General features: G+C 39.2%; 1 long non-coding RNA gene across 2 annotated transcripts in view; it reads right to left on the reverse strand.

The window, feature by feature from the left end:
• Window positions 1-7: 7 nt before the first annotated feature.
• The window catches only part of LOC149450791 (uncharacterized), a 167,224-nt gene continuing 141,340 nt past the window's right edge, over window positions 8-25,891 (reverse strand). For both annotated transcript variants that reach the window (XR_016315212.1, XR_016315213.1), the window contains 2 exons: window positions 12,843-12,880; window positions 8-839 (listed from right to left, as the gene is read on the reverse strand). This is a non-coding gene — a long non-coding RNA (uncharacterized LOC149450791). The remainder of the gene's footprint in view (window positions 840-12,842; window positions 12,881-25,891) is intronic.

Here is a 25,891-nt window from a genome sequence, read left to right on the forward strand (position 1 = left end):
GATAATGATGGATGGATAGATAGATAGATAGATAGATAGATAGATAGATAGAGTGAGAGAGAGAGAGAGAGAGAGAGAGAGAGAGAGAGAGAGAGAGAGAGAGTCTAATATATATAATTTGGGTAGCTAGGTAGATAGGTAGGATAGAGGCTGGTAGATAATGGAAGATAGATAGATAGATAGATAGATAGATAGATAGAAAGAGAGAGAGTCCAATATATATAATATGGATAGATAGGTAGGACAAAGACTGGTAGATAACAGTTGATAAATGGATGATATATATATACATATATATACAGAGAGAGAGTGAAAGAGAAAGATGTATATATATTTAGAGACAGAGAGAGAGATAGCCCAATATATAATATGGGTAGGTAGATAGACACTGGTAGATAATAGATGTTAAATTAAAGATATATATATATATATATATATATATATATATATATATATATATATATATATATAAAGGCAGGTTGGTAGATAAACAGGTATGATAGACACAGGTTCAGAATAGATAATTATTCTATTATAGATAGCTAGTTAACTAGCTAGCTAGCTAGTCCAACATATATGTTTATGTTATACATTATATATATATATATATATATATATATATATATATATATATATATATATATGATAGAGACAGATAGATAAGAGATGATTAATGGATGGTAGATAGATAGATAGATAGATAGATAGATAGATAGATAGATAGATAGATAGATAGATAGATAGGTAGATCGTTCACAATCCCATCCTTCATAGGGTGCTTGGAGTAAATAAAATCACTTATCTGTGCAAAACTGCCTTCTACATTCGCATGTGTCCCTCTGCAACAAGAAGGAAGAGGTTAATTCACAACATACAGCAAAGGCATGAGACAATCTATGAGATTTGGGGAGAAGGACACTCTATCAATGTGGCTGCTGTGATTGTGTTCCCTGGTGGAGTTGGCTTTAGATCACCATGTGGGTGTCTTTCTTATCTGGATGGATGTTGTGGCCATGCAGCCAGTTGACCAGCAAAGTTCCTATTGCCTTGTTGCCTATATCCCCACTCCTGGCTACAGCTAATACCTCCTAAGCAGGATGGATCATGTCACTCAGTACCTAGTGCAATAACACGGCTGCTGAGGATGGAGGACCTGGTCTGCCAATGCAATTTTCATCGAGAAAGGGGCCCCATCGTAGTTTTCTTCTTAAATAGACCAAATGACTGGAGAGGGACTCCTGTTCTGTTTGCACGAAGCATCTATTTCACACATCCTACTTCCAGCAGATAATATAGTGCTTTAAAAAAAAACCCTGGGAATTTATGTAAACATTTCCAAGCAAACAGCTATTACAATTAGGTATTTTATCAAGAGCTTAGATTAGGCATTAAAAATGGGAGTGTAGATATCTGATTGCTCCCCTGTTCAGCTTGATAACAATTATAGCATAGAATCATAGCTTGTAGGGCAATGCCATATTTTACTTGATAACAATAAAAGTGACACATAAAGTTAGCTGTTTATGTTTTATTTATTAGTCTAAATGTGCCAGCGGTGGTGCAGGCTTTAGGTTCGTTCTAACAGCTTTTATAGGGCAGTAAAAGGCTATAAATCAGCCAGGAGGATTGGACTGGTTGGGACTTGCTCTTTTGCGGTGGCTGTTCAGTCTTTATAGGAAATGTAATAATGTGTTATTTTATGATTATTTAATCTACACCTTTAATCCACTCCTCCCGCCCCCTCCTCTCTCTCTCTCTCTCTCTCTCTCCTTCTCTCTTCCTCTCTCTCTCTTTTTCCACTACCCAAGATAGTTCTTCTGTGCTAGTAACCACTTACAACGACTACTGAATGAAGTGGCGCATTAAACACCAGGGATTCCCCACAATTTATTCAAAGTGCGAGAAAAAAAAATAAAAAGTTGTGATCAGAGGTTTGTAGCATCACCCATATACCCCCCTAGAGACGAATCTGTGACTGCTGTCTCCACACAAATTCGATTCTACAGGGTGCATATAAGCGCCTTCTTGGTATCTGCAACTTTGATGAGGGCTTGTTAAATGAATGTGAATTAAAAGTGCCATTATAAAGCCACAATGGTTATAACTTCATCCAGATGTGAAGCAGCATGCTGTTATTATGGCTCTCTGTTTCCTAACTACCCACTGGCTTGTGCTTAGATAAACACTGCTAACTTTCAGGAGGTAATGTGGTTGGATTTACACCCATCTGCTGGGTTGCTGGGTGTCACAGCCCTAATCAAGGCACATTTCTACTTACAGGCTTGTGGTGTAGATTTACTGGGGGGGGGGTACTTTTTATTTGTGCTCCCACTAAAGCTGTCATTTTTTGCCGCTCTTCACTTCACATATCTACATAGGTCCGGTTGCAAATCACAATTTCTATATCCTAACAGTGGATTTGATGGGAACACAGGCCAATGTAAAAATCACTCCTTTAGCAAACCATCCCCCCACCATGCAGTTAAGTGTAAAATAATAATTTTGTAAGTTTCCCTAATTGCAATGGGTGTGTCAAAGAGTCCGAATGCAATGGATCAAAGTAAAATGACCCTTTTAATATAACGCCCCTAGGCATTTGCTCATCTCATCTCCACAACTGTAGATGAATGGATTAGACATCTGTAACATTAACGTATATATACGTAATGTATAGAACTGCTCTTTACACCAGAATCACTGGGGTTGTAGTAAAAGCTCCAACAATATTTTGTTTATTTTACTTTTGTTTTTTATTCAATCACAAATAGCATGCTGAGATCTCACATATACAAGGCCTAGCTGGTTATATAGTTTATTTACTAAGCATGCTGTAGCTAACCCTAATCACTTTAACCCCACGACAATGTACATGGCAGCTCCTCGCCTTTTCTCCTGTTACAATCAGTATTCTAGCATACTAATATATATGTTTATGCTGCTTCTTAGCTCAATCACGGGGCTTTCCTTCCTGTAACAAATATGGCCAGTTCTTGTCAAGCCATTTCTCTTTCTCCAAGCTTCTTTCATTAAGTACTGAGCGAGCCTGGCTGTGGGTAAGGTGCAGAACTGGGAGCCACATCTTATGTAGAAAGCAGCATTAAATATCACTGCTGAGCTTTGTATGAAGGAGAATCGGCCCAGCTGTGACGTGCACTGGCAATGTGGGGGCACATGGAGGAAATTACCCGATTTACTAAAACACCAGGATTACAGGGAGTCTGTTTGTAAACATTGTGGACTGGGTGGCAAAACGTACAAGTAAGATTAAAAAAAACCCTCCCTCTACTTCTCTCTTCCTCTTTCATTCTTTTTTGTATCTCTCTTTCTTTCCTTTTTTTATCTCTCTCTCTCTCTCCCTATTTTTCATTATTTCATTATTTTTTTTAATCTCTCTCTCTCCCTCTCTTTAATTCTCTTTATCTATCACCCTCTCTTTAATTCTTTCATCTTTTTATCTCTCTCCCTTTAGTTCTTTCGCTTTTTTATCTGTCCCTCTTTCCTTCTTTCTTTCTGCCCATTTGTCTCTCTTTCTCTGTCTCTTTCATTCTGCCCCTCCCCCCTCTCTTTATCTCACACACATTCTTATTTTCTTTTTGTCTGACCCTCTCTCCCTCTGTCTTTCTCTTTCCCTCTCTCTTATTTTTCACCCTGCTCCTCTTTCTCTCTTTCACTGTATCTCTCTTTCTTTCTCTCCTCTCTTTCTTTCTTTCTATTTCTCTCTGTCATTTACTCTTTCAATCTCTCTCTCTCCTTTTGCCTTTCCTTCTCTCTTTCTCTCTATCTTTCCTTCTCTCTTTCTCTCCCTCTCCTTTCTGTCTGTCTATCCATTCCTCTCTTCCTCTCTCATTCTTGTCTCTCTTGCTTTCTGTCTCTCTCTTTCTCTTTTACTTTCTGACTATTCTCTCTCTCTCTCTCTCTCTCTCTCTCTCTCTCTCTCTCTCTCTCGTCTATCTTTCTCTCTTTCTGTCTATTTATCTCTCCTTCTCCCTTTCTCATTGTCTCTTTTTCTCTGTCACTCCTCTCTCTTTCTGTATATCTTTCTTTCTCTGTCTTTTTCTTTCTTTCCGCTTCTCCCTTTTTTCTTGTCTTTCTATCTCTCTCTTTCTGTATATATCCTTCTTACTTTTTTCTTTCTTTCTTTCTTTCTTTCTTTCTTTCTTTCTTTCTTTCTTTCTTTCTTTCTTTTTCTTTCTTCTCTCTGTTTCCTTGTCTCTCTTTCTGTCTCCCTCTTTCACTATATCTTTTCTTTCTTTCTTTCTTTCTTTCTTTCTTTCTTTCTTTCTTTCTTTCTTTCTTTCTTTCTTTCTTTCTTTCTTTCTTTCTTTCTTTCTTTCTTTCTTTCTTTCCTTTCTCCCTCTCTCTCTCTAATTTTCTGCTCTGGTCCTCTGGCTTTTTGTTGCTGCATAAAAAGCCTGGAAAATTATGCGGCTGTGGAGTTGGTGAAACATTCTGAGCACAAAGCGTCTTTTTTGACAGTTCCGAAGAAAAATAACAGTCTATTGTCCCCAAGGGTTCATTGAAGGTGCTATTACCATACTGACCGTTTTGGTAACCTGCACCTCACGCAATTAGCAATCTGTGCATGTTAGAAAAATGGACTACAATCTCCTCTTTCTGCTTGGCATAACAGCAAAACCCTGACATCTCTCCCTCTAATAACAAAACCGAGATTCTCTTATTTTTCTTACTAATGCCAAAAGTCAGATGCAAAGATGCTCATCACTAATCATCGTGTGTCTGGGTATCAGAAGCATACGTATATTATGTGTTCTATAAAGCTAATTGGCATGGACGTTTTATTTTTAATTGATTTTTTTTCTTGTTTTAATATACTTTCAGATGGGAACTAAACCCATCTCCACCAAATGTAATAAAGAGGACAGGTTGCTACACCCAGCTTTGCAACCATTTGTCTTTTAGATCGTTAGATTTTTCTTCTTTCTCTGAAGAAACAAAAAAAAAACGAGCAAATATTTATTCCCTCCTCCCTTGTAGGAGAAAAAAAAAGGAAAGAAAAATTAAAAATGCATTTTGTGTTTGTAAGGAGAATGCAAAGATTATTCCACTCCCATAGTGGAATTCAATTTTCTTTAAATCTCGTTTAAAGTGGGCTCTTTTTTCCCCTCAAAGTGCACGCATTTTAATACTGGTTAGACAGCGTGACCTGAATTTCACCTCTGTTGCTTGACTTCCACCAATAGGTCACTGCCACAGAATATTGATGGTAGAACTCAGTTGAAATCTGTCTCCGCACAAATGGCCTTTAGATCTTATAGCTAGTTCAATAACTAGTTATAATGTAGAAGGGAAAAATGGGAGCCAGAGGCAAAGTAATTTGATGTTTCATTTTTATGCTGAAGAAAAAAAAAAGTTGTGTTTTCTTTTTTTTTTCTGTCCTATTATCTTAAAACAAAAAGAAGCTTTAAAGCATATGTGTCTGGAATGTGGTTTGAATGTATACAACAAATGTATGTGTTGTTAGGTTTGTGGGGTGCACAATGGAGGCACAGTTCATCATGAACTCTGCAAGGCTTCATTTTCATTAGACTGAAACCCAGATAGCCACTTGCTGGGACAACCTTCTCCTCTTCACATGCCACTTACATATAGATAATATGGCACAACGAAGGTATGTATGTTAGAGGGAAATGAGGGATCTTTTTAATCTGACCTTCAGACTGATAGGGTGGTAGACTTTTACAAACACACTTGCTGGGGATTAAAAAAAAAAAAAACTGTCATCAAGTAAAAATGCAGATTATTTTTTTAAAGCATAATATGGTATGCAATGCATAGCTGATCCTAGTATGTCTCTGTTTACACCATATGATATATGTACTGTTTTAAGCATAGCTATAATTTAGCTATTTAAACAATCACAAGATACAAATACTTTCTCCTGTAAATGTGTGTGTTTACACATATAAGTATGTGCACAGATATTTACACATAGAGGTATTTTATACATGCTTATGGAATCCTTATTAAATATGTAGTCAGGATTTGTTGTCGTTGTTACTACAGCAACATGTAATTATTTATAAAGGTATTCATGTTCTCTTCACTATCCAGCAGTATGTAACAACACCATGTTACTGCCACTTGGCAGGCATAGACCAGGACAATGCCCTCTGTGTATGTATATGTATATATGGTTTCCTTATTAAATGCATAGTCAAGATTATTGTCTTTGTTGTTGCTACAACATGTAATTAAATATAATAGTCATTATAAAAAGGTATCAATGTTCTCTTCACTAACACCATGTTCATGCCACTTAGCAGAAATAGATCAGGACAATGCTCTATATGTATGTATATGTATATATATTATCCTTATTAAATATATAATCAAAATGTATTGTCGTTGTTGCTACAACATGTAATTATTTTTAAAATTCATTATAAAAAGGTATCATTGTTCTCTTCACTATCCAGCAGCATGTACTAACACCATATTCATGCCACTTAGCAGGCATAGATCAGGAAAAAGCCCTATGTGTATGTATATGTATATATGGTATCCTTATTAATTCTATAGTCAAGATTTATTGTCGTTGCTGCTACAACATGTAATTAAAAATATTAGTCATTATAAAAAGGTATCGGTTTTGTCTTCACTACCCAGCTGCATGTACTGACACCATATTCATGCCACTTAGCAGGTATAGATCAGGACACAGCCCTATGTGTATGTATTTGTAAATATATATATGGTATCCTTATTAAATCTATAGTCAGGATTTATTGTCATTGTCGCTACAACATGTAATGATATAAAATAGCCATTATAAAAAGGTATCAATGTTCTCTTCACTATCCAGCAGTGTGTACTACATACCACCTAGCAGACATAGGTCAGGGCAATGCCCCATATGTACCTATATGGGACACAAGTAGCCAATTTTTGGTAATGTATTGATCTTGTTGTTATTTAGATATTGCTGTTTGTAGGATATTTGACATCTGTTAAAAGTGTTGAGACAGAATGGGTAGTGTGTTAATTAGATGATTATTTGATTATGGCAGTAAACGTGTGTGTGTTGGTGTGTGTTGGTGGTGGGTTAACTCTGGTACTACTACAGGACAGAAGTTGGTCCTAGATTAATGGCAGCAAATTGAGAATTTAACTAATCAGGTTTATCAGTTATTTCACTCCTGGTTGACCCATTGCAAATGTATCTGTGTACTTTAACTTGGAAAATCATTACTTATCTTTGTTAAAGTGCTACCAGGCTCTAGTGATGAAGGGGTTAATTTCAGAGGGGTGCTCCATCGCTACAGCAGAGTGTTTGTGTCAAATGATAAGATGCAGCGATCAGCCCAGTCCACTGAGATGACCCCTGTGAACAAACAACAGGGCCATCATACACAATCGATCCTCTCCTGGAGATCACAGATATTACCTCCATAGACTCGCTTAGGGGGACAAAAAAGGCGTTTGAAACACAGGTTGCAAACGAGCAGCTTTCTCAGCTCCTATTGACAGATCAGGCAATTGAGAATCAATTTAGTGATAAAGCTCTCCTCCCGGGATGTGTATGCAGAATGTGAGGGCAAAGAAAGGTCTGCCAGTTATCATCTGCCTGGGATTGTGCAAGGTGCCGAGCTGGATAAAGGTCCATCACTGTCCATCACTGGCCACCATCCTGGCCCAGGACCGACCATGGGACCACTCCTAGCTCCACATCGCTCCTTTCATCTTCAAGTGGCCAAGTGCCTTGTATGAGCCTTTATAAACACATACACTCCTTCACAAACACTGGAAACACAGATTTTCTGTTATCAGTAGCTGAAGGGCACTGATCTATCCGAGGGTGAAGGGGGGGGGGGGATCAAGATTAAACGTCCCTACACTTTACAATCCTCTGCCCACCAATTCCCCCCTTTGCATCTTTGCAGGCTCTCATACAGTCTAATAGTCAGGAATCCTGGTAGGTGATTTCTAATATTTGCACTATCAGCTCCCTCTTCTTTCTTCATCCATTCCTGCTGGACAGGCCGCCACAAAGTAAAGTCTAGGCTTAAATAATCGTCATTACTGAAGTCAATGAGGATCCTGCCTTGTCATAGAGGGGATTTGCCGAACTTTCCAAGGCTCAGAAAATCGCTTGTTTTATAATTTGACAGATCATCCTATCATGAGTATAGTCAATAATAGTCCTTTTATAATGCCATGCATCCAGGGTGATATCAACTGAATAAAAGGACCGATGATGAAGAAAAATACGTTCAGATGCTGCAATATCTTTTTCTTTCTTTCTTTCTTTCTTTTTTTCTTTCTTTCTTTCTTTCTTTCTTTCTTTCTTTCTTTCTTTCTTTCTTTCTTTCTTTCTTTCTTTCTTTCTCTCTTTCTTTCTTTCTTTCTTTTCCTTTCCTTTCCTCTCTCTTTCCTCTTTAGATAAGGAAGTATGAATGTTCATATTATATTCTAACTAACCAGTTTCTATATCAAGAGGATGGATTACTAAAGGAATCCTTTAACCATTCTTTACTTGTTACTTTTTTTTATAATTCCCTTCCATTTGGACTATACACATATATACAACACAGTGCTAAAAAAATACAAATATAGTACAAAATATATAAATATCCATATAAAGACAAGAGTATATAAATGAAGGGGATACAAGGGAAATAAGCAGAGAAAGAAATGTATAGTGTGAGAATTGAATTGAAAGGGTGTGTGTGTGTGTGAGAGAGAGAAAGAAAGAAAGAAAGAAAGAAAGAAAGAAAGAAAGAAAGAAAGAAAGAAAGAAAGAAAGAAAGAAAGAAAGAAAGAAAGAAAGAAAGAAAGAAAGAAAGAAAAGATATACAGAAAGAGGGAGACAGAAAAAGAGACAAGGAAAGAGGGAGAAGCAGAGAGAGGGAGAGAGAGAGAGAGGGAGAGAGAGAGAAAGAAAGAAAGATATACAGAAGGAGAGAGACAGAAAAAGAGACAAGGAAAAAGGGAGAAGCAGAGAGAAATGGACAGAAAGAAAGAAAGACAGACAAAGAGAGAGAAATAAAGAGAAAAAGCAAGGGGCAGAGAAAGAAAGAAAGAAAGAAAGAAAGAAAGAAAGAAAGAAAGAAAGAAAGAAAGAAAGAAAGAAAGAAAGAAAGAAAGAAAGAGAAAGAAAGAGAAAGAAAGAAAAAAGAAAGAGGAAGGAAAGGCAGAAAAATAGTTAAAGTTTTATTCTATAAATTATAATTCTTAATAAACCACCACACTATCTAACACTAAACCTTGGAAAGATGTGTAACTGTATAATCTATGGGACAGATCTTCTGTTAGTCTGGATTTCCTACACAAGTGGAAGAGCTGCGGAGGTACATCACACCTATCAGAAAATAAGAAAACCTAGAGGGAAAAATACCTTCAGATCATAAGATGGTACTGGGAGATAAAGAAGTGTCCTGGAAGACGGAGAGAGCTTGACTGAAGTACAGGGGAACTCTGAACTTCAAAAGAGATCAGAGGAGATGGAAGGAGGTGCAGGGAGGTGAGTGAAGATTCTGGGACATGGACTCAAGTCATGGGAATTAGAGAAAGGTGATTGCTGATAGAAGTCTGCAAAAGGTTTAGCTAGAGCCATACAAGACCCCCAGGAAGTAGTTACTTACTACATTACTTACATATGTATTAAAAAAAGAAAGAGGGGAGCAGACTGGGAAAACAGCTGCATAATATGTTGCAGTATGTCACAGAATGAGGGGGGTAAAGAAGACAGTAGACATATATAACTCCTACATGGACTCATCTCCTACCTTCCTTTAAACTGGCCATACACTATACAATCTGATCTCCTATAGATTTACCAAACTATGTAATAGATGGAAAACCCACACAACTCATCCAATTAGTATCACACCATGCACTACACATTTGATGGTAGATTGTACAATCAGATAGTATAGTGTATGGTCACCTTTAACCTAGTAATGCTCCTGAGCTCAGCTTCTCTATATATTATTATTTACCCCTAATAATGTATTAGGATTTATTCTATCCACTCCAAATCCAACCCATAGTAACTGCTTTTTGCTTTGGCAGCACTAAAGTGTAATTGTCCCTGACAATAAAGCTTGTATGTGTAAATATTTAGGACATTGCAATGTAAATATTATATATGTACAATTTGTGTATGAATTGTGCAATACTAAAGAAAGAAGGGGCATCCGATGCATTAGCTTGTGTAGGTATTAATGCGGACATCCATTATAAATGTACCCGAAGTAAAAGGTGAGCTAGAAGACATGTGAGAAGGTCATTTGCCTAGAATGTGGGAGGGGTGGAGGGCTCCCTTAAGTGGCAGTTACGTTCCGTGTTATTGTACTATACAGCCATCAATAAAGCCGTTCCAGGGGCCTCGGTTCTAACGACAGAACGCCTGCTTATGGGTTCATAATTTATGCAAAGATTGAGTGATAGGCACCTATTCCTGATTTATAAGTTGTCAGGTTTTATTTGCTTCTGCTAGAGGGCTGAAATTAGCTTTCAGTCAGAAGAAATATACACACATACATACTGTAATTGCCCAAACATCCTGAGCCACAAGTCAGCTCTCTGGATGGAAAGGTGACTTTTGCATGTACAAGTGTGCAGCATATGGAGCTGGAAGTGTCATGTCATGTATATGTGGGTTAACTATTAGACAGATGTTTTATGCTGACATAAAGCGAACAGGCAATGGTTTTGTCCTAGATCTGAGCACACAGCTATTTTCAGCCTGGGATGATTCTCTATTGCCCCTAAATTCAGATTGCCTGTTTGTTGCTATAATGTCCATATTCTGGAAGATTTGTTTGTACTGGAGAGGTAAGGAAAGGGCACAGGGGGGCTGCTAAGCCTGGCTCCATAGGTCGTATATTTACGTCTTCTACTCAGGACAATCAGGCACGATTCACAATAACGGTGGTGCACACACAACTTGGCTGCCTTGTTAATAGACTGATGAGGACAGACGGGACTTGAAAGAAATGGATCATTTTGTGATGAAAGAAGGTGAAAGAGGCAGATGTGGGAGACAGAAAACTCCCAGGCACCACACTCCATTCCTTTCACACCTTCTGCGTTGTTTGTTTTCTAACCTTTCTGTCTTTTTGTCACCTTTTCTTGCTTTTCATGACTGTCTAATCCTGTTTTCTCCCTTTACTCCCTTGTCTGACCTATTTTCCACTTACTCTGGACCATTACACTGTGCAGGATTCAGACTAATGGGGTTGAATTACTAAAGGCAAATAGACTATTCACCTTGCAAGGGAAGTTGAACTTTGCAAAGGAATTAGTGAAAGAGCCTTCTGTCTGGTGGCTTCCATCATACAATTATGTGTAAGCAAAAATGTTGTTTTTTAAGTTTTCCTGCATGTGATTGGGTGTTTTTTTTTGCCAAGGGACATTTCGCCACATTCACATTCATGCAAAATGCAGCTGTCCTTGGAAAGTGAACAGCCTATTTGCCTTTCGTAAATTAATCCCAAAAATTCTGATTTACTAAAAGAGTGAAAAAAGTGAAGGTTTATTTCAATCATCTAATCCTCTAAAAAAGCAAATCTGTGTGTATTTCTTCCTTTGCACATGATTGGATAATTAAAATGAATATTGACTCTTGTTATTAAAGTTTCCCAACTCCTCTAGTGAATCAGCCTCAGAAAGGTTGGGAAGTTTCTATTCTGACACAGGAGAGTTGAAATAAGAAAGTGAAATAGGCTGTTCACTTTGCAAGGAAAGTTGCACTTTGCAAGGAGAATTTGCCTCAGAGCTTAGTAAATGAGATGAAGTTTCCCTTTGCAAAGAATATCCAATCACCTGCAAGGAAAATAAAAAGCAGCAGTTTTTCTTAGGCTGGCCATACATTATACAATTTTCTTGTTCAATTTCCTTTAGATTCACCTTCAACTATGTAGTGCAAGGGCCTGCCTGATTTCATACAAATTAAAAATGTCTAGCTTTGACCTCAAATTATATAGTTTTGGTAAATCTAAAGGAAAATTGTACAAGAAAAATTGTATAATGGATGGCCAGCCTTACACAAGATTGGATGATGGAAGTCAGCAGAGTTTCAAGTCTTTCACTAAACTCTGATGCAAATTCCTTTGCAAAGTGTAACTTCCCTTTGCAATTGATTAAGTTTAGTGAATTATCCCCGGGTTGTATAAAAATAACAGGTCCAGGAACAAATTATAATTATCTTCCCTTCTTCATGTTTTCCAGATGTTTTCAATCTGGTTTGTTTCACGTATTTCTCCTATTTTAGTATCCTGTTTATACCTTGCTGAACCTGAGTGCTTGAAAGAACAATTAGTTTTACGAATCATTGCAAAACTGTATACTTTGTATTGTATTTATGGCAATTGTTGCACCAGTTTTTTTTGTTGCCTGTCCATATGGTGACATGACATGGTGAGTCCATAGACTTCTTGTCCAACGTATGTGTCTTATGTCCTTGGTCACACTCTGGCACGGTGCAGCTTGTGTTTGGAAGGAAGCAGCAGTGTTGTTTTAACACATGTAAGGATCCTCTAGAACTGATACTTTGTTTTTCATTCTTGCTTTTTTGAGGCACCTTTGGGAATTGTGGAAGAACAGCTCGGTGGCAAATCAGAGCAATTTACAGTGTAAAGACACTACTGCTTCCTGTGATTAGCTGGCCAGGCAGAACACCTACCGGCGTTTATGGCCCCTTTCTCAGTGCTCCCAGCTGGAGGATTTGGCTACCATAAAATGTCACCATCACGCCTTAACCCTGCAGCTGCCAGAAGAACAGGAGGACCCCATTGATGGCCTAGGATCAAATTAACTTTTTATACCGTTTAATGGTCAACACATCTGCCAATCATCAATACACCCAATTCTTTTCTTACCTAGAGGTGTCCATTCTGAGTCCTTGCACAGAAGAGACCTGCGACAAGAAAAGGGAACATGTTTCATATATATGCAATATACATAGAGACCACTATATAATAAGCAAGTAGTATTCTTTCAGCCTTCATAGAACAGAATTCTGCTGGCAGCAGAGATAAACATTGCACAGGACCATAAGATTTGCTATATGCATGGATGACATGCATGGATATATAAGGAGAGAGAGAGAGAGACCACTATATCAAGCAGTATTACTTCAGCCTTTGTAGGACAGAAATAAAATTGCACAGGACCCTAAGATATGCAATATGCATGGATAACATGGTGTCCATTTATGACACACAGAATAGCTGCGATTCAGAGGATCACAGCTATTCTCTGGTCATTCACAGTTTATGACACTCAGGAGATCATGTCAGCCCTTCGCTGGAGATCTGTGTTCTCCCTCCAGATTCTCCAGCCCAGAGCTGGAGAATCAGAGGGACCGCAAACTAAGCAGCGATAATTTACCTCTGTTTAGTAAACTGATCTTTTACTGTAATCTCGTGAGATTATAGTAAAATCAGCCGTTTTCCAGCGTTTGGAGACCGTTCTCCCTTCCTTTCGAGAACTGATCTACACCGCTTCATAAACTGCATTCACAGGAGAACAGTGTTCTCCGAGAATGCCGGAGAACTGAGCAGCGATCTATTACCGCTGGTCCATAAACGGACACCTAGAGAGAGAGAGAGAAAAAGGCAGACAGAAAAAAAAAAAAAAAAAAAAAATATATATATATATATATATATGAGACCACTATATCAAGTAGTATTATTTTAGCCTTTATTGAGCAGAGTTCTGCTGACAGTAGAGATAAACATTGCACAGGACCATAAGATATGCAATATGCATTGATGACGTAGATATACATATACATGTATATTTAGAGAGAGAGAGAGAAAAATAGAAATACACTATATTTTATACATGGAGTCCACTATATAAAGTAGTATTATCTGAGCCTTCATAGAATTGAAGGGAATTCTGCTGAGGCTCTTCTAATGCATTACATCTGTATATTTTATTGCATATATTACTTGCTAACTGTCCATTTTACTCCTAAACTGGCTGTTCAAATACATTTTGCATACAACTTTTGCTAACGTACCAGAGGACCTGTAAATCTAGGATAAGATGAATAGAAATGGAATTTTCTGTACTTAGATTGCAGCTGGAAATGAATTGCAGTATTAGCATTTACAAATGGAAATCCTCCATTAGAAAAGGAATAGCTGATTAAAATTGATTTTGTTTAACTTAATAACCGTGTTATCCCCTTCAGGTTTCCAGTGACCTGTTCGAAGCCACACCATTTACACCAATAGCAAGGGCATCTCATCTGACTTTTCATGTCATATTTCGTCATTCCAACCTAGAAGGACAAAACTGATTTATTGTTTTTGGGTTTTTTTTACATTGCCTGTAGTGTTTTTCAGAAAGAATCACAAGGGGCTTATTTGATGCTTGCAATGTAAATCTGAATGCCAAGTAGAATGGTCGGATACAGGCGGCTCCTTCTATTCCAATAAGTGTCGCATGTACTAATAAGGATCTGCATTTGTGGGCAAGCTGTTCACACCTGCGTAAAGGGGTTAAATACAATGAACCCAATCCAAGCCAACACAGAATGACTTCCCCAGCCTATAAAAAGATCTTCCTTGGTAAACTACACCAATGCAAAAGATTGAATGAAATGCTGGTATTAGTACAGTTTGTAGCAGCTGTAGTGTAATGATTTCTTGTAGCCAAAATAATCCTACATATTTCTTCAAGCAATCACAATAGGATAAGCCTGAGCTGTGTGATATAAACAGACTTTGTAAACTGTGAAGAATGATTTTGTCGCATAATATAAATAAGACAAAGGCCACAGAAGAGAACAGAATGGGATCATGGTATGAAGGTGTAAAATGTTTCTGAATTAATAGCGATCCTTTAATCAACGGGCGGAGCTCAGCAAATAGGACGGAGTGGTACAGTGTTTACCTTATGCCTTTGAAGTGTGTGGGAGAGCAAGGAAGAAAGACGGGTGGGGATGAAGGCAAACAGCCTGCCTGCGACACAAAACAATGTGCCTTGCATGGCTTTCCATTTCTTCTGCTAAGTTTTATATTGGTACGTCTGGGGTGAACATACCCAGCTTCTGATAAGCAGGTCAAACCATCACTGACAATACCTTCTCATTTATAGAAATGACGTCACGGTGATGTAAGACGACCACCAGCAGATTTAAGCTCACATCTATGAGGTCACACCTGCCTCCCAAGATCAGAAACTAGGGAGAAACCTTAAGCGACAATTAGAAGAATACAATGAAGTCCCTGTCACATTTGAGGAATGACAGGTGATTCACCTGAAAGTGGCTGCAGATTCTGCTGATGAGAATCGCTGGCGACGTTTCTAATATAAACTAACCTTCCTCAGAGGAAGTCCAACCTCTATGTAATCTGATCACAGATGGTGAATGGGGATGAGGACTTTAATGACACTGCCATAAACAGTCCATAAAATGCCCACACTTGTGTAGGAATGGAGATATTGCGAAATGAAGTCACTGGGGGAGATTTACTGAAACGGATGCACTCAGAATCTGGTGCAGCTCTGCATGGTGGCCAATCAGCTTATAGCTTCAGCTTGAAGTTTTGACAATAAAATCTGGATGCTGATTGGTTCCTCTGCAGAGCTGCACCAGATTTTGCCAGCTCCACTTTTAGTAAATGACCGTCAATATGTCATGTTCTACCATGTTAGCCAAAAAGAAAACAAACAAACAACAGCAGGGAGTTTTCTTAGAGAGCAAAGCTGGAATGAAAGGCTTCTGAGTGTAGGAGATTATTATCACCCTTTACAGCCTTCCATGCTAAAACCTTTTAGCTAGCTTTGGTAAGAGTGGTGAAGGGTTAGAACCTCGGTCACATGTTTATTGCTGTCTGTGTCTTCGTTGGATTCACCTCTCTATTTGGCTGCAGGACTAAAAGGCAAAATCTAAAATTGTGAGTTGCCATCAGAGAAGAAATAGTGGCATGGAGGCTGATTTACTAAAGGAGCGGAGGAGTGGAGAGTACCTTCAATTATCCAATCAAGTGATAATATTTATTTATTAATCTGTACATGTCTGGTTAATTGAAATAAATATTGTTTGACTATTTACAACTTCTTTAGTAAATCAGCCTCATAATCTTCTGATGAAAACTGTCTAACACTGGCCATACATTATACAATTTTATTGTACAATTTTCCTTTGGATTTACCAAAACCATATAATATGAAGTCAAACCTAAACACTTTTATATTTAATCAGGCAGGCCCTTGCAGTACATAGTTGAAGGTAAATCAAAAGGAAATTGAAAAAGAAAATTGTATAATATATGGTCAGTATTAAGGTGATCATACACTGTACAATCTGATTGTACAATCTCCTATACATCTACCATCAACTCTTCAGTACAATGATCTGCCTGACTGCATACAAAATACACGTGTCCTCATATAATGTTGGTAATCTAAGGGGGAATTGTACAGAAATTATATAATCTAATTGTGTGTAGTATGGGCAGATTTAGAGGATTTGCCTCACTTAGGAAACATGTTTCCCTTGCTGTTGTGTGTGTGCAGGACATGAAGTAAAAGGAATTTCCCCCAATGGAACACATTGCAAAAAGAAGAACGAAAGAAAGAAAGAAGAAGGGGCAGAGAGCAAGAGAGAGAGAGAGAGAGAGAGAGAGAGACAGAGAGAGAGAGAGAGAGAGAGAGAGAGAGAGAGAGAGAGAGAGAGAGAGAGAAGACAGACAAGGAAGGAGATATACAGAAAGAGGGACGGAGAGAAAAAGAGAAAGAGAGAAAGGAAGAAGCAGAGAGAAATGGACATAAAGAGAGAAAGAAAGACAAAGATAGGGAGAGAAAGAGAGAGAGAGCAAAAAAGTAAGAACGAGAGAAAGAGAGAGAGGGGGGGGAAGAGGGAGACGCAGAGAGAGAGAAAGAAAGAAAGAAAGAAAGAAAGAAAGAAAGAAAGAAAGAAAGAAAGAAGGAAAGAAAGAAAAAGACAGACAATGAAGGAGATATACAGAAAGAGAGAGATACAGAAAGAAAATTAGAAAGGGAGAAGCAAAGAGAAATGGACAGAGAGATAGAGAGAGAAAGAGCAAGGGGCAGTGAGAAAGAAAAAAGTAAGAATGAGAGAGAAAGAGAGAAAGTAAAAAAGTAAGAATGAGAGAGGTAGAGAGAAATGGACAGAAAGAGAAAGAGAGAGGGAAAGAAAGAGAGAGAGAGGGGGAGGGAGGAAGGAAGAAAAAAAGAAAGAAAGAAAGAAAGAAAGAAAAAGAGAGAAAGAAAGAAAAAGCTTCACAGGCGTTTTAACCATACCTGCTTTGACAATAACCGATCAAATGATATCAATATAAATAAGAGGATTCGTTCAGGGTGTCTTTGGCTATCCACCAGGAGTGGAACTACAACACCCAGCGTGCTCTACATCCCAGTCAAACAACCGGAACTGCCCTTTAAACTTGAAATGCCCATGACATCTTTACACAATATAAACCTAACGAATTTTCGTTGGGCCGTTCTATCCGATACACTTACATCTGGCTAGAAAATATAAGAAAATAATCGTTTTCTACAAATCGTTTACAACAACTGTTGTAGCCTGAGGGGAGCGGCTGCCTTTCCCAAATCATTTGTTCTTTGAAGTTGCTGTGCCTTTTCCCGATCACCAAGGAGTGCCATTCCCTCTAATTGGATGTGGTAATTGGAGGGTGATGGGCCCATTTAATGGGTACATTAAGCAAACAGAACAGAGTGGGGTCGCAGAGTTGTATTTAAATATCACCAGCTTTGCCTTTTATTGTAGGTAGGTATAGTAATGTCACATGCTACACCGCCGATTATGACTCCTAAGTTCCCAAAAGCCACCATACAAGTATTTTATCTTCCATGACTATCCAGAGTTAGATCATTAGATATCTTTTATGGCTGGAGCGCATTTAGGATGGAATTTACAAGTCTGACACATATGCAGGATGCCCTGTTTACACTATTATCAGTATATAATTCCTGGGGTTAATTTGCTGACACACTGCCTGATGTTTTATAATTACACTTCATTCCCTTTCGCTGACAGCCGCAGTTAGCATGCTGCTTTCTGATTGGCCGAGCGGGATCACATGCACCCTAGCTCTCTCCAAATTCCCTTTAGTACATTCAACACAAACCTAGGCTGACATCTCCTATTCTGGGGTATGTGAGGATTCAAATGTTTTGGAAAACATCAATCTGATAGGAAACATGGGATTAACACGATTTGCAGATGAAGCAATTATGTAAAATATTTATTAAAGGGAGCTGCACACTTTATATTGGTGGTATTAGTTATTTTTTGTCTTGGAATGTAATGACTGAGTGAGCCTGAGTGTAGTAAACTAACCAGGGAGATAGGCATGTGCTGCAGGGCAGACATACTTTGGCAGCTGTTACAGAATGGATTTGGTTGTATATAATTATGCAGGAAACTATGGGGGTCCTTCACTAGAGGATCTGGAGCTTTACCAATGTTTGCTCTATACATCAAGTCCCATGCAGGAGGATGTTTTTTAAAATAAATAACAATTTTATTACAAAATTTTCAAAAACTACAACACTCCATGGGACATTCTACAAGAAAAGGTAAAGAGGAGTATCATATAGGTGGAGGTCAAATAGTGAAAAATACAAAAACCATTGTTGTATCTCCCATAACAAGAGCAGAAGTTATACATGTGCACTGTAAAAGTTGGTTAGCAAAGTTCAAGAGGAATCTTTATTATTAAAAAATAAAAAACTTTTTCATTATTCTTAAACCCCCCTTAGATTTCTCAAGAGATCACAGGTTTATTTGTGCTTGAAAATGATTCTTTAAGCAGACCCATTCCAAACCACAACCTGACCGCCCTATAGTAGAACTACTGCTACAGGGCGGTAGGGCTATGCAAAATCACACATATATATACGTGATTTTTAATTTCTGGGTAGGAGGCGCGTGCTGCCCTGCCGGCACCCCCATTAACGACTACAGCTGTTGATCACTGTGTCCCGGACGGAGATTCCCCGCCGGCACTCGGCGATCACCGAGAAACACTAACAGGGAAGAGGTCTATATGTAAACAATACAGAATTCTCCCCTGTCAGTACCAACATGGTGCTTTGTATTGCTCTGCATAGCAGACAAAGCAGCATGCTTACATAGTAAAACAGCACACAGCACATAATGTGAAACACACACAGCACACAGTTAAACCTTTGATCACTCCAGATGTTAACCCCTTCCTGCCCAGTGTCATTAGTACAGTGTCAGTGCTTTTTAATAGCAGTGCTTTTTATTAGCACTGATCACTGTATTCGTGTCACTGGGGATGTCAGTGGCAGTTAGTCAGTTCTTCACAAAGAATAAGAGAGGGTAGAGGTTCATAAATATGCTGTATCACCCAGTATATGGTTTCTGCCCAGTAACCAAAAGACATGCATATAAAAAAGAGGAGTTGTGAAAAAGAAATTTCACCGAAAAAGTGGTTACATCATGGACAGAATGCAATACTCAGAATAATTCCCAAAAATTATGCTTTTTTACACAATAATTATAGACAATAGGGTAGATACCGTGATTCACCATCACCTCAGTATGATATAATACACACGGACCTAAAATCACATAAAAGCAACATCAAGACCAGTCTTAATATAAATGTGCTGCATAAGCAATGACAGAAACCTGTCTAGTGCATTTGCAGCACCAACACATTGGTTACACCACCAGCAGGGTGTGTGTAAAAAAATTGTACCGTCAGGTATAATACTGTACAGCGCTATGCAATAATGGCTGATAACAGGCACCATATACTAATGAAAATACCCATAACCCAATCAAGGCAATGTGGGTGAAAACATTGGAAATGTAAAAGGGGGGAGGTTCGGATGCTTCTATGATAACAAGATGATAAAATGATAGAAATGCAGCCCCTATGTAGGGCACAAGTGAGTGGTGAACATGTACAGATTCACAGTGGACATGCCCATATGTAAAGATGTAGAGTTATTCATAAAGGAATCACTGTTGGTATCCTTAGTAAAATAAATATGATAAAGATGGCAGGGCCCTGCTTCACGGGGTTTCTTCACCGCAACGTGCGGACTATAAACCACCTTACTATAGATGATAGTATGAAGCCTGCTGGGTCCTCCGTCTCTTGTAATAAATAATTGGTGCCTTGCACCTGGATAGTGAATCAACTTGTCCCCATCCTGCAATAATTTGATGACAAATGGACAGTCAATCAATATATTCTTGATGTATTTGTAGAGTGGCGAATAAACCCCTTTTCATCTAGCTGTGTGACAGTTCACTCACCACCTGAGCCATAGGTGATACTTTCTTGAAGTTTCCTCCGTCTAGATTACCGGGCATGGTCCCGGAAACAGCCGCTAACATCGGGACTGTGACTGGCGGGCTCCATTCTCCCCTTGGTGCCTGTGCAGCCTTGCACAGCTTGTGGCAAACAAATATGGCTACTTCCCTGCTGGTCAGCGTGTATGGCGCCAATGCGTGTGACCGGAAGTGATGTATCTGACGTATGACATCAACGTGTTTCGCCGATGAGCGTATCTCACTCGGCTTCGTCAGGACCAATTGGTCCGATTTCAGGGTGTTGTTAACTTAACATACACACCCACAGCGGTTCCTATGAACAAGGTGTGATTATGGTGCGGTGCAAATTATGGTGCGGTGTGAATTCCGCACCACATCAGTGTGAACCCAGGTTAAAATATGGATTTCTATTCATTTTCGTTTGTGGCAACAATAGTCACTAGATAAATAGATGAATGAAATGACAACTTGACAGAGGGTCTAAAGCTTCCCCACTTTTCCAATGCCACAACAAAGTTTTTGCCTAGAGATATACTTATAGTAGTTAATTTGTTGCATATTTCAGTATCTAGTGATCCTGCCTGCCAGTGACTCCTCCTTTTTTTTACAGGGTAATAGTGTTGAACAACCTGCAGTAAATTAAGGTGGTCACCCATGCTGAGGAGGTGGGTTATCATACAAATTACCTCTGATAACCCTTCTTGCTATTCATCACAGGAAGGTAGCAAAAGCAAACATAATGCATCCTCACTGCCTATCAAATGCCCTCTGAAGAGCAATACACTTCAGATTGCTCTACAGAGGACTACGCTAGTGTAAACTAGTCCTAATTGTATGTTAAAAGTTAATCTGAACATTACAAGCAGCACAAACATTCCTATGTAAAAAAAAAAACCTGCTCTAAAGAAACAACTAAAAAGGTAAGAAAACATCTTTATTTTTATTTTTAATTTTTATTTAGTGAGTGTTTCACAAAAATGTATTGCAAAAGTGGAAAGACACTTTAACATTTAACCTACCCCTGAACAGTAAAATGTAACTTCTGAAAATACCAGTTTCCTGGCTGTCCTGGAATAAGTATAGTGACCAGGAGTTCTGACCTCATTGTGACTTTTCTCATCCAAACATTTGCTCTGGGACAACGCATAGAATGTATTTAGGCCATCAACATAGTGTTTAGGCCATACAGTAGTGATTGTCAACTCATCAGCTAAAGGGGGCCCCAAATGCAGCCCCCGACACCACCAAAGGGTCACATATAACGTTCAGTATAGGAAATGCTTGAGAGGACTGTCAGAAACTGCAGACCTAATCAAGGAAATGAGGGTCAGAGAGACTGGAGATGCTCCATTTTTGGTTGGGGATATGCTGCAGACGACAATATGAAACTGGGAATATGTTACATGAGGCTAGTAGAGATTGATGCTATTAATCAATGTTCCATATGCAGACTGCTGAGGTCCAAGGGATGCACATCATATACCAAAGGGCTGCATGCAACTCTGGGGCTGCAGGTTGGGCATCAGGGCCAAACAGCTTAGCCATTAGTGTTGTATTTAAACATAATAGTAAGACAACTTGTGTTTTCAGAAGGAGGTTATCAATAGTAGATGTCTCTGTGCAGTTTTTTTTATCACTGAAACCCGAGGTGTAATTCAATTTCTTTTTTTAAAATTAGTAGCCCACCATTTATAAAAGCAGCTTTGGCAGCAATACTTACCTCCTCTCCAGCACTGTCTCAAGTAGACTCACCCGCTCTGCAATCCAGTGTCCTTTTTCTGAGTTTAATGACGCCTGTATCATATAACCCAATTCTTGTTGTGAAAGGCATAATGGACCCACCCAATGGAGGGTGGAATTACCATGGCAATACAATGGACAGTACAATTCTGCAAAGAATGGTGCTGATGTCATTACATCAGTGATCATTTCTGCATCACTGGGTACTACTCAGCTCCAAAATGGGGGGTATGGGGCAGGGGCAGACTGACCATTCAAACACTCAGGCAGTGCCCAAGGTCCCGGGGTCAGTAGGGGACCCCATGAAATTCCCCTGGTACCTTTTTATAGGCTTTTTTGAGTGTGGGCAAGGACACAGGGGCCCCATGATCCCCATTGCCCAGGGGCCCCATGAGTTGTCAGTCCACCCCTGGTATGGGGATTTAGAGGACCCAGTAAATCACATGATTATCCTGAGGTTTTTGAAAAAGGTAGGTATAAAAAAAATTTGTGGATGGAGATGGTAGAACTGGGAGGCAGGAGGGTAGAGTTGTGTGTTAACCCAGTCATACGTTACCTTATCACTCCTCCTAAACTATAAACCATAAGCATTAAAGTCACTTGTCACCTGCCCAATCAAGGCAAATTGACAGTATTTCTGTAAAAAAGCCATCCAAAACCCCTCATACTCATTTGCTAGTGCTCCCCTTTTGCTCCTTCCTTCTCCAGAACTATCATCAGTACTCTCACTTTTGAGTATGGAGAAGCATGTGACCTCCCCACCTAAACAGCACTTGGGTTTAGGAGACAAGTGTTAGGGCTGGGCACTGTCACATGCCCAGGGTAATGTTGTCACCCCACCTATTGGTTGTCAGTGCCAGTTATTACAGTGCAGATTGCTGAGGAGGAAAGAGCCAAGATGGATTGCTTGTATGGTAAGTATAGGATGGTTGGAGGCAAGGTGACAGTGTCTCTTTAACTGAGCCTCCTAAGACATGACCATAAGCCTTACTATTCCTTAATAATGTGTTTCTTTTGTTCTATGCAACCTACAACAGTTCATGAACATAATATAACGGCTGGAGCAGGCAACTCATATCTTTGGTATCAGGCAGGCACCCAGTGAATGATACCTCACAAGAAGAGCATTGATGTTGCAAGATATAAAATTAGCCAGACCGCTATTGTTCTTCTACCAGGATAAGCTGTGCCAGCAGCACCTACATACAGTGTTCTTCCCCTTCCTCCCTCACCTGTGCATTGGCATAGACTCACTAGATCAGCACAGCCAATCTCTTGATAGGCAACACTCTCTAAACTCCATAAGCTCCATAAGAGCTGACCAATGTAAAACTATGCAGCATAAAACATTGGTGAATTTAGACTTTACAGGAGGCAACTAGTGCAAATGAAACATTTTCTGCCCTTACATTGTAGACCTCATATGCTAAATCAAGTTTTAGGGAATTTTTCTTTTTCAGTTTCCCCTGATCCTGGGTATTTGAGGTCAATCCAGGCAAGAAAGAAGATTACCCCTTTAGTAAATCAATCATTATATGTGTATTTAAGGCACCAAAGCAGACTCAGGCTATCATAATATAAATTTCTGACATAACTTTCAGCACTGGGGACATCACTCTGAATCCCAACCATGGGACTACCTGCAAGTGCTCCCTGTGCTTCTGTGAGTTTCCTCTGGGTACTCTGGATTACTCGGACACACAAAGACATGCTGGTAGGTTTATTGACCCCTGTCTAAATTGGCCCTGGCATGATTATGTATGAATGTGAGGTAGGGACCTTCAACCATAAGCTCCTTTAGGATGGGGACTGATGTGAATGTGCAATATATGTAAACCACTGAGTAAATGTCAGCGCTATATAAAAACTTGTACTAAATAAATAACTTTGCAATCACTTGACTGTATATGGAGAGAAAACAGTTGCACCAGAGAATGCAATAATGAGATATCAACTCAAGGAACTTTAAAGTTAACTTAAAAAAACATGGCTTCTTATCACCAGACATCATATGATGACCTTTTATTCAGATCCAATAGATGTGGTACATTGCCAAGACCACCTGAAGAATATGTGGCTGAGGGTTATCAATTATTTTCTGTCTATACTTCATCCTTTTGTTTTAATTAGTGTATATTGTTGAAGAGATTATGGAAACTTTAGGCTACCCTTAGACACTCATATCTCTCATTAAGAATGATATAGGGGACCGCCTGGTATCAGTGAAACCTCCTACATGTGATATTTGGATGTGAAATATGTGTAGTAAATAGATTGCTCACCTTTCTGTGGAGAAATCAGAATGATAAGGTTGCAAACATTTTGGAGCTATACTAAGCATTTCCATTGCAAGTCCTTGCAAACCAATATACTGCAACTGATTGGATGCTCTTCTTCTAATTGTCACACTAACCATAAAGCCAGCCATACATGGATCAAAATTTGGCTGGTGTAGCAGGGACCGGAAAAATGTTTTAACCTATGTATGGATTAGCTGTTTGTACCCAACAAACTCTAAAATAAAGGTATGCCACGGGCCTCTATGGCCTCTGCAGGAGAAAAAACTTACAAAATATAAAATCCTGCATATAGGGGCCACCAAATGATTGCTGACATCACCCAAAAAATATATTAATATTGGGTGTGGGCACCGAAATTTAGAAGCATCATGTGAAAAGACAAAGGTACTAAAAGGTACCCCTAAAGAAAGCTTCATTAGGGACCATGCAGCTTTATCAAAAATGGCTTTATTAGAAAAAGTATAAAGTAACACAGCAGACTAAAAAGGTGAACAACCACCTTCGGCACTTCACAAAATTAAAAAGACAATGTCTAAACACCCAGGCAACTGCTCATCCGGCCACACACATGCACACATGTGAATAGTTAAACTAGATGGAAGCAAACTAAATCACATTAGAATTACTGCAGCCGACATAGCTGGAAAGTGACTGTGATGTCATAATGTACACTTGATATCCTACAGGTACGAGGCCATTAAAGTTGCGGGCGCACAAGATCAATCCCATAAATCGCCCGAATGGCACATGGATTCTATAATATTGAGGGATAGTTGATAGACCAAGTGTCCGCATATGGAATACATTTAGAATAATCAGCTTTTGCGTGAGTGCTGCTTTGATGGAGTGCTAAGACGCAGTTGAACACAGCAGTCTAATCATGCCTTCCCTGCTTTTCACAGGTAAATGCTGCTATCTCCTCTCCACTCTAAACTATAACAACTCATAGACTCTGCGTATCTTTTTAATATGTCCCCTCTACTCCTCCTTTTCATATTACTTTCCTGTGTTCCCAAAATCTCACTTCTTTACCCCTCTGCTCCACCCCAAACCTTGTACATCTCACTCTCACTGCTACCATCTCCCTACTACTGCTCTCATCACCTGCTGATACTTCACTCTCCTGCTGACCAAAACACCAGGACTGGAAGGCATGTGCACTCGTGTACATCCCGCTCCTATGTTACTTTCCTCACTCTTCTTCTTCTCCTAACCTCTGGGGATATCTCCCCAAACCCTGGTCCTCCACTATTTCACCCCCCACACCAGGCATCTTCTTTCTTCCGGGAATAGCTGCAATCCCCTCAATTTAACATCAGTCCCCGTGCTCCCAAAAACCACCCTCCCTTTTTCATGTGCGCTCTGGAATGCCCGCTCTGTCTGTAATAAGCTCACCTCTGTCCATGACCTTTTTGTCTCCCGCTCCCTTAACCTACTAGCAATTACAGAAACCTTGCTCCAAGCAGGAGATTCTGCTTCTCCCGCAGCACTTTCCTATGGAGGCCTCCTCTGGACCCACTCACCCAGACCCAGTGGTCGGAAAGGAGGAGGAGTTGGTTTGCTTCTATCCCCA

The sequence above is a fragment of the Staurois parvus genome, unplaced genomic scaffold (genome assembly GCF_062004578.1).
Source record: "Staurois parvus isolate SC_StPar_1 unplaced genomic scaffold, SC_StPar_1.0 ptg000562l, whole genome shotgun sequence".
In the NCBI taxonomy this organism is placed as follows: Eukaryota; Metazoa; Chordata; class Amphibia; order Anura; family Ranidae; genus Staurois; species Staurois parvus.